Source organism: Bidens hawaiensis, unplaced genomic scaffold, assembly GCF_021521415.1.
Source record: "Bidens hawaiensis isolate Kalapana, Puna unplaced genomic scaffold, B.hawaiensis_p1.1 tig00000097_1, whole genome shotgun sequence".
NCBI classification, from domain to species: Eukaryota; Viridiplantae; Streptophyta; class Magnoliopsida; order Asterales; family Asteraceae; genus Bidens; species Bidens hawaiensis.
In genome coordinates, this window is record NW_027491017.1 from 3,663,656 (window position 1) to 3,672,242 (window position 8,587).

Here is an 8,587-nt window from a genome sequence, read left to right on the forward strand (position 1 = left end):
CAATGTAGCAATAAGAATGAGATGGGGAGGCTACTATGAATGCTCTTAAGGTATTTTGTTAAACATGAAGATGAGGTTGGGAATGTGAGAAAAGTTAGGAATGCTCTTAAGGTATTTTGTTATACATCATCCTCATTCTTATGATCTAACTAAAAAACATCATTTTCTAAATTTGTTTCTCATTTTTCCAAAACCTCACACATCTCATACCCATATCTACTTATGTTTAACTAAACAATACTTTTTAATTCCATTTAAAACTATTTTTTTTTCTTTTTTCCACTCATAATTATAATAAATAAATGGATATGAGATATATCTCATTCAATCCATCATTTTTTACCCGTCTTCAAATTAAAAAAAAATACTAAAAACTCACCCCATTCCCTTCAACATTTCTCCTTAAATTATAAAAAAGATGCTACATCAACATTTTATAAATAAAAAACTACTATCTATCATCCTTCAATAACTATGAGTATATAAAAACTAGAAATATAATAAAATAAATTTTTATAAGTAAGATAAATATAAAAAATAGTGGAGGAAATGTGAGATTTTTTTAAAAGGAAAGATACAATTTGAAAGTATGTTTTTTTTATTAAATTATATATTAAAAATGATGGAAATGATGTGAATATTTTGAGAGATGAAAAGGGGTCACCTTAAATATGGGAAATGAGTTTGATTTTCCATAAAAAAAAACACATGGATTGGAAATGAAATGCAGTGTTTTTTTAACTATTTAGTTAAAATATGGAGATGCGGTTGGTTATGGGGATGGAGTGTGAATGGGCATTCACGGTCTAATCCACGTCTCCATATCTAAGTCCATTCACATCTTCATATCTATAACTATACTAAAAACCATTATATTTTTATCTTTTTTTTAATTAAATAATAATTTTTATACTTTTGTCATTACTTTTTTCTCTTTTCCATTCACAACCAATTTCAAAATACATTAAAAAATTAATGGAAGTCAACAATTTATACTAATAAACAATAATATTTTCCCCATCATCAACTCACAATCACTTTATACAATATACAGTTTACACTCATAAATATATAGCGGATGGGTTGAGAATGCCTCTAAGAGCGTCCATTCACACACAATTTAACTAAAATAATTTGTTGTTTGGCAGATAGTATTGAAGATGGAATTAGGAAAAATTGATGAGCACGAGAAAACATACTGAGGGTATGTTTGGTTGGAGGTAATGGAATGAAGGGGAAATGGAATGGGAGAAGGAATGGAATGAACAAGGAAATGAAATGGATCATTACCATTCATTTGTCATGTTTGGTTAACCTATAAGAATGAAATGAATCATTAGTTAATGTTATTTAGTATCCAAAAAAATTATAGGAATGAAATATAAATAATAAAAACACTTTTTTCTCATAGTAAGTTATTTTACAAAAAAAATGGTGGTAGCGACGGTGGTGGCAGTGGCGGTCAGGCGTCAAGGGCAGCGGTTGTGGTGGTGGGAGGGGTGGCGGTGGTCAAGCGATGGTAGCATTGGTAGTGATGGCGATGGTAGGGTGGTGGTGACGGTGGTTGAGGTCAGGTGGTGGTGGCAGTGGTCAAGCGATTGTAGCATTGGTACTGATGGCGATGGTAGGGTGGTGGCGACGGTGGTTGAGGTCAGGTGGTGGTGGCGGTGATAGTCAGGCGGCGACGGTGACAATGGTTGCGGTGGTTACGGTGGAAATGGTAGTGGTGGTTACGGTGACAATGGTGGCGGCGGCGTGGTGGTGGTGGTGGTGGTGGTGGTAGAGCTAGTGGTAAGGTGGTGGTGGTGGCGGCGACGGTGGCGGTGACCACGGTGGTGGTGGTGGCGTCGGAGGTGGTGGTGGATACGGTGAAGGTGGCGGCAGGTGGTGGTGGCTATGGTAGTGGTGGTGGTTGATGTTGTTAGGTGGTGATGTTGTTAAGAAAGTATGGTGAATGAGGATGGAATGAAAAAAAAGAAGGGGGTGGGAAGGAATGGTTTTGATGGAATGGGATTCCATGTGTAATGGATGATTTCATTCCATTAAGCAACCAAACACCATATTTTTCATTCCCAAACAATGAATCATTCCATTCCCTCTATGATTGTTGCATACCAAACGCTACCTGAGAATCAACACGCCTTTATTCCTTATACTTTTGATACATTTCGGTCCATTCCACCCCCCCCCCCCCCCCCGGAAGTTGTTACGTATTTGAAAAGAGTTCAGCGGGTCATGCAAAAGGGGGTGGCGACGCTGAAGAACTATAACTTTGTTTTCAGTAGAATCAGTTTTTTCATTCAAAATAGGGACGACGGCGCAACTTGTTACTCGCTTACCTGTCTCACTATTGTAATTGATACCTTTTATTCAGTATTAATGAGATTTAATGATTTAAAAAACATTATTCCAAAACCTCTCATATCCCGTATCCCATATCTATTCATATTCAATCAAACCATACTTCTTTATTATTTCTCTAAACTATTTGGTTTCTTTTTCCTTTTTTACTCAAACAATACTTCTTTATTATTTTTTCCTTTCCTAAATTATTCAATCAAACAAATATATATTAATATTTTGCCGTTTAAAATTACGTGTGATTGTTACACGATTTATATATTTCCACTCATGTCGTATATGTGTCAATAGCCTAGTAATAGAAATATATATATAGGAACAGGATCATGTGAGAACTATTTTGAAATTGAGAACTTTGATAACCATTATAGACCATAAAAAACCCAAAAATTAAAAAAAAAATCATAAAACATAAAAAAACGCAAAAATGAAAAATGTAAAAAATCAAAATTCTTATTTATCATCCCACACAAAATTTAACTAAAATAATTTGTTGTTTGGCAGATAGTATTGAAGATGGAATTAGGTAAAATTGATGAGCACGAGAAAGCATACTTAGAAGCAACACGCCTTTATTCCTTATACTTTTGATACATTTTGGTCCATTCCACCCCCCCCCCCCCCGGAAGTTGTTACGTATCTAAAAAGAGTTCAGCGGGTCATGCAAAAGGGGGTGGCGAGCTGAAAAACTATAACTTTGTTTTCAGTAGAATCAGTTTTTTCATTCAGAATGAGGATGGCGGCGCAACTTGTTACTCGCTTACATGTCTCACTATTGTAATTAATACGTTTTGTTCAGTATTAATGAGATTTAATGATTTAAAAAAAATTATTCCAAAACCTCTCATATCCCATATCCCATATCTATTCATATTCAATCAAACAATACTTCCTTATTATTTCTCTAAACTATTTGGTTCCTTTTTCCTTTTCTACTCAAACAATACTTTATTATTTTTTCCTTTTCTAAATTATTCAATCAAACAAATATATATTAATATTTTGTCGTTTAAAATTACGTGTGATTGTTACATGATTTATATATTTCCACTCATGTCGTATATGTGTCAATAGCCTAGTAATAGAAATATATATATATAGGATCAGGATCATGTGAGAACTATTTTGAAATTGAGAACTTTGATAACCATTATAGACCATAAAAAACCCAAAAATTAAAAAAAAATCATAAAACATAAAAAAACGCAAAAATGAAAAATGTAAAAAATCAAAATTCGTATTTATCATCCCACACAAAATTTAACAAAAATAATTTGTTGTTCGGCAGATAGTATTGAAGATGGAATTAAGAAAAATTGATGAGCACGAGAAAGCATACTGAGAATCAACACGTCTTTATTCCTTATACTTTTGATACATTTCGGTCCATTACACCCCCCTCCCCCCCCCCCCCCCCCGAAGTTGTTACGTATCTGAAAAGAGTTCAGCGGGTCATGCAAAAGGGGGTGGCGAGCTGAAGAACTATAACTTTGTTTTCAGTAGAATCGGTTTTTACATTCAAAATGGGGATGGTGGCGCCAACTTGTTACTCGCTTACCTGTCTCACTATTGTAATTGATACCTTTTGTTCAGTATTAATGAGTTTTAATGATTTAAAAAAAAATATTCCAAAACCTCTCATATCCCATATCCCATATCTATTCATATTCAATCAAACAATACTTCTTTATTATTTCTCTAAACTATTTAGTTCCTTTTTCCTTTTCTACTCAAACAATACTTCTTTATTATTTTTTCCTTTTCTAAATTATTCAATCAAACAAATATATATTAATATTTTGTCGTTTAAAATTATGTGTGATTGTTACACGATTTATATATTTCGACTCATGTCGTATATGTGTCAATAGCCTAGTAATAGAAATATATATAGGATCAGGATCATGTGAGAACTATTTTGAAATTGAGAACTTTGATAACCATTTTAGACCATAAAAAACCCAAAAATTAAAAAAAAATCATAATACATAAAAAAACGCAAAAATGAAAAATGTAAAATAACAAAATTCTTATTTATCATCCCGATTTCATAAAAAATAAAAAAAAACGTCTTGGTTTTGCTAAATTATACACATATGTTAATATGTGCATATATGTACATACGTGTTTTTTATACATATATGTACAATTTAAGGTAAATGATAATGTACATATGTGTACATTACGTAACTAGAGATTAAATGAAATTATACATATGTGTATAATTGTAAGGCCCCGTTCCCGGTAGCCCTACTTTAGCGTCGGATTTACTCATAAACACAATTCTACAAATCAGAGTTTATTAAAACTTTCGCGGAATATAAAACTTTAACCGTTTATTACAAAACATTTAATCTTTTCTTTGATACCATAACACAAAACTTTATATTTAAAACATCTTTTCTCATATCTTCATATGCCAGCCGTTCAACCCATGCCATGTGTCATCCTCATGCCTTCTCGATAAACATATGTACCTGCGTGCATACTAAAAGTCAGCTACGCTGAGTGAGTTACAGTTAATCAGGCGACATACAATACATACACATACCTTACATACATACATATCTTAACCCTGTATAATTATCCATAAGAGGACGTCACATAATATCTATTAAAAGAACTATTACTATTACCCTACAATTTATATTCTCCATAGAAGAACACTATATATATATATATATATATATATATATTCTCCATAGAAGGGGCATCCTATTTACTTCCAAAGAAGGAACAGTATGTTTTCCATTAAAGGGACACTAGGCTTTCCAATAAAGGAACACTAGGCTTTCCAATAAAGGAACACGGGGCTTTCCATTAAAGGAACACTATATATATTATCTGTATAGGGAACTCTAAATATAAGTTATCATTTAATATCCATTTAAGGAGACAATCATAGCTGTCCTTGGCAATACATGCAATATCCGAAGATCGTTCACGTATCGACAAGTAATCATCCCTGCATTACACACAATATCCATATCTTTATTTATAACCTAACGATACATGCAATATCCGAAGATTGTTCACGTACCGACAAGTAATCATTCATATTGTACACATATATCACATAGGGCATACACTTATCACTTAGGATAAGTGTATTAACTGATCACATCGAGTATGCACACAGCCCCGAAAACATAACAAGGAAGTGGGGCTAGAAACTCACCTGAACTCGGTTACTTCTTCTGCTAACGGTTACTCCTTCTCGAGCTGTGTGCGTCTAACTGTTTAATAATTGAATATCAAATACTACTATGTCTAAGCCGGTTTTACTTCATTGAATCATTACCGGTTAGTTAATCGTTACTCGTTAACCTTTTAAAGGTATCTTTCATAATTTATCAAAGTCCAAGGGCTAATGTGTAATTATATAATTCTTTTCTAAGTCCAGGGACCATTCTGTCTTTATATTAAACTCCTAGTTCGTTACTTTGCCCTTAACGAATTGGGTAAAGAATCACCCTCTGATTCGCTAAGCTCCCATAACGAACTAGCTAACGAATCGCCCTCTGATTCGCTAAGCTCCCATAACGAACTAGCTAAAGAATCACCCATAACAAATCACCAATAGTTCTTATCCAGACTTTGACTCAAGGGTCAAAGTCAAAATCGTCAATAACAGCGAATAGTCAACAGATCTTAGATCTGCAATTAATCCTTCGTTTCTTAACCAAATATCACGATTTTGGTATCAACGGAATCGTCTGACCAGCGCCTACAAACCCCAACCATCAAATGGGCCTAACATCTAATTTAGCTCATATCAAATATCCCCACACTTAAACCTTTTTCGTCCCTGAAAAAGTATTTTGCAATGGAATCATAATTCGAAACTGATCTTTAAAACATATAGGTTATCTTTTAAGCACAGATAAACGCAAAAACTGCGATTGTCAATATTGTTGTCTACTTAAACCCAGCCACTAGCCTATCAAGCCCCCAATTGCGTTAAGCGTTTTAAGCCCGAAAATCACGGCTACACCTACCCCATCTCAGACAAAGAGAGCTAGAAAAACTAGAGTCAAAACAAACTGGTTTGACAAATCACCATAAGCCAAGGACTCGTTGATGATACTAAGTAGATGCACTCGGTGAAATTTGATGGATGAATGGTCATGTGGAAACCGTACGAGCTATTCCTAAATATTATTGGACTTTGCCCTATATATTCCCGAAAAAAAATATTTATTGACTAAAACCTTCGAGCCCCAATAGTGTATCCTCAGAGTCACTATCCCCTTGGTAACACGTAAACTCTAAGTCTCGTCTATTATGTGCAACTTTGGCCTCTTTTTCTATTTTTGAGAATGCTTCTTTGGCATTTACATTACGTAACTTTCTCATGGTCATTTGCTTTTCGGACTAATTTTTGGAATACTCATAACTTTCATAACATACTTTTTTTTTCTCTTTTTTTTTCTTTCTTTTTTTTTTCTTTTTTTTTCAATATTTTTTTTCTTTTTTTTAAATCACCCTAAAGTATATATCTATTTTTCTAAGCTCGTAAAAAGATGGACATGTGTTGGTGTGCTAGTTTGAGTGCATATAAGTCTTACCATCTCAAAGTTTTCAAATTATGGTAATCCTCCATAAGCATCGAAATTTGGTTTCACCATTTTTCAAATTATTAGATATATAAAATATGCTAAATATGACTATCAAAGCTAGTTGGGCCTACCGACACATCCCAAGCTTAGTGCGTTATCTTTTATTAATCTCATATATAATAGTAGTTTTAAAACCAATCTCAAATTTTTCTATCATTTTCCATTATTTGCAAAAAAAATCGTTAAAAATCGGGACAACTTTTTTTTTTGAATATTTTTAACTTTTTTTTATATATTAAAATTTTTTATTTTTTTTAATATAAAAACGCCAGTTTCTCATCCCCACACTTAAATGTCACATTGTCCTCAATGAGACGGGAAAAAGACAAAAATTAAAGCACATTCAAATATAAATAAAATGGAACATACTCCCCTGGTAAATATGACGATATTGCATCGCGAGTCGTGTTCCCGTGCCCTCCAGTTTGAACGAAAGCCTCATACTCCAGTGCTCTCTACCAAGCTGTCACTTACGAACAAAAGCGGCAGTCAATAAACAAATGACCTCCCCACACTTGAATTAAACCATGCATCATCAATCATCCAATAGCATATCTGAAGCAACCTGAAAGCAAACCAAGAAACAGCCAGCACAAGAAAGCAAGAAAAACCCAAAACAAAAATAAAAGTGAAACAAAAACATTCTACCGGGTTGCCTCCCGAGAAGCGCTAAGTTTACAGAAGAGTCTTCAGCCAGACTCGCTCCCGAAATCTCAATCAGGAGGCTTTTCTTTTATCCAACCCCGGTCTAACCCGTTTAGTTCCACCGTCCAACATATTTAATCAGATAACACATGGTGAAACTAAAAAGTAATCTAAAACATTCAAACGGGTCGGACCACCTATACTTAAACTTACCTAGACCAAACCTAATACGTGGCATATAATGAGGAAAATGGTTATTCTTAAATTTCAGTGTTGTCCTATAACTATTAATGTACTTTTTGAACCCTCAACATGTGTTGATCCAAGCACTTTCGCTCCCTCTTCTATGGTTTTGTTGATTTCGGTGGCGATCCACTATCTAGTTCCTCCACAGACATTCTAACCTTCCTATGATTTGGCGACTCAACCACCACCATATTATGATCCTCCTCCGTTGCCACTTCCTCTTCCTTTTCTTCTTCTAGTGACGTTTTGATCTCCATTGTTGGCTTCCCCATGATTAGTGTTTCTAAATATATAAGATCGCCAACAGGGTCAAATTCTGCATGTTCGTCAAAAACTGGTAAACCCACCAATTCATCACCAAACTCATCCTCCCAAGATGGTACATGCTCCTTCTCTTCGTCATCTTCTATCTGGTCAAGTGGCTCCACAACGACATCTTCGCTCAGATCCATGTAATCAGGTAGCTCCAACTCCATCTCTTCATCACGCCCTCTTCATCATTATTCCAGAAGCCATCATATGTTTCATAGAAGCTTCCTGCTCATTGTAAGAAAAACTCCCATTTTGAATTCTAGCACTTATCTCTTCTAACCTAGCTTCGAGTTCCTCTATCTTACGGATCCTTTCTCTTTCGATCAACTTATCAAGCCTGACTTCCAATTCTTTAATCTTTTGGAATCTTTCACGTTCCTCTTGTTCGGCTCTTTCCAACATCT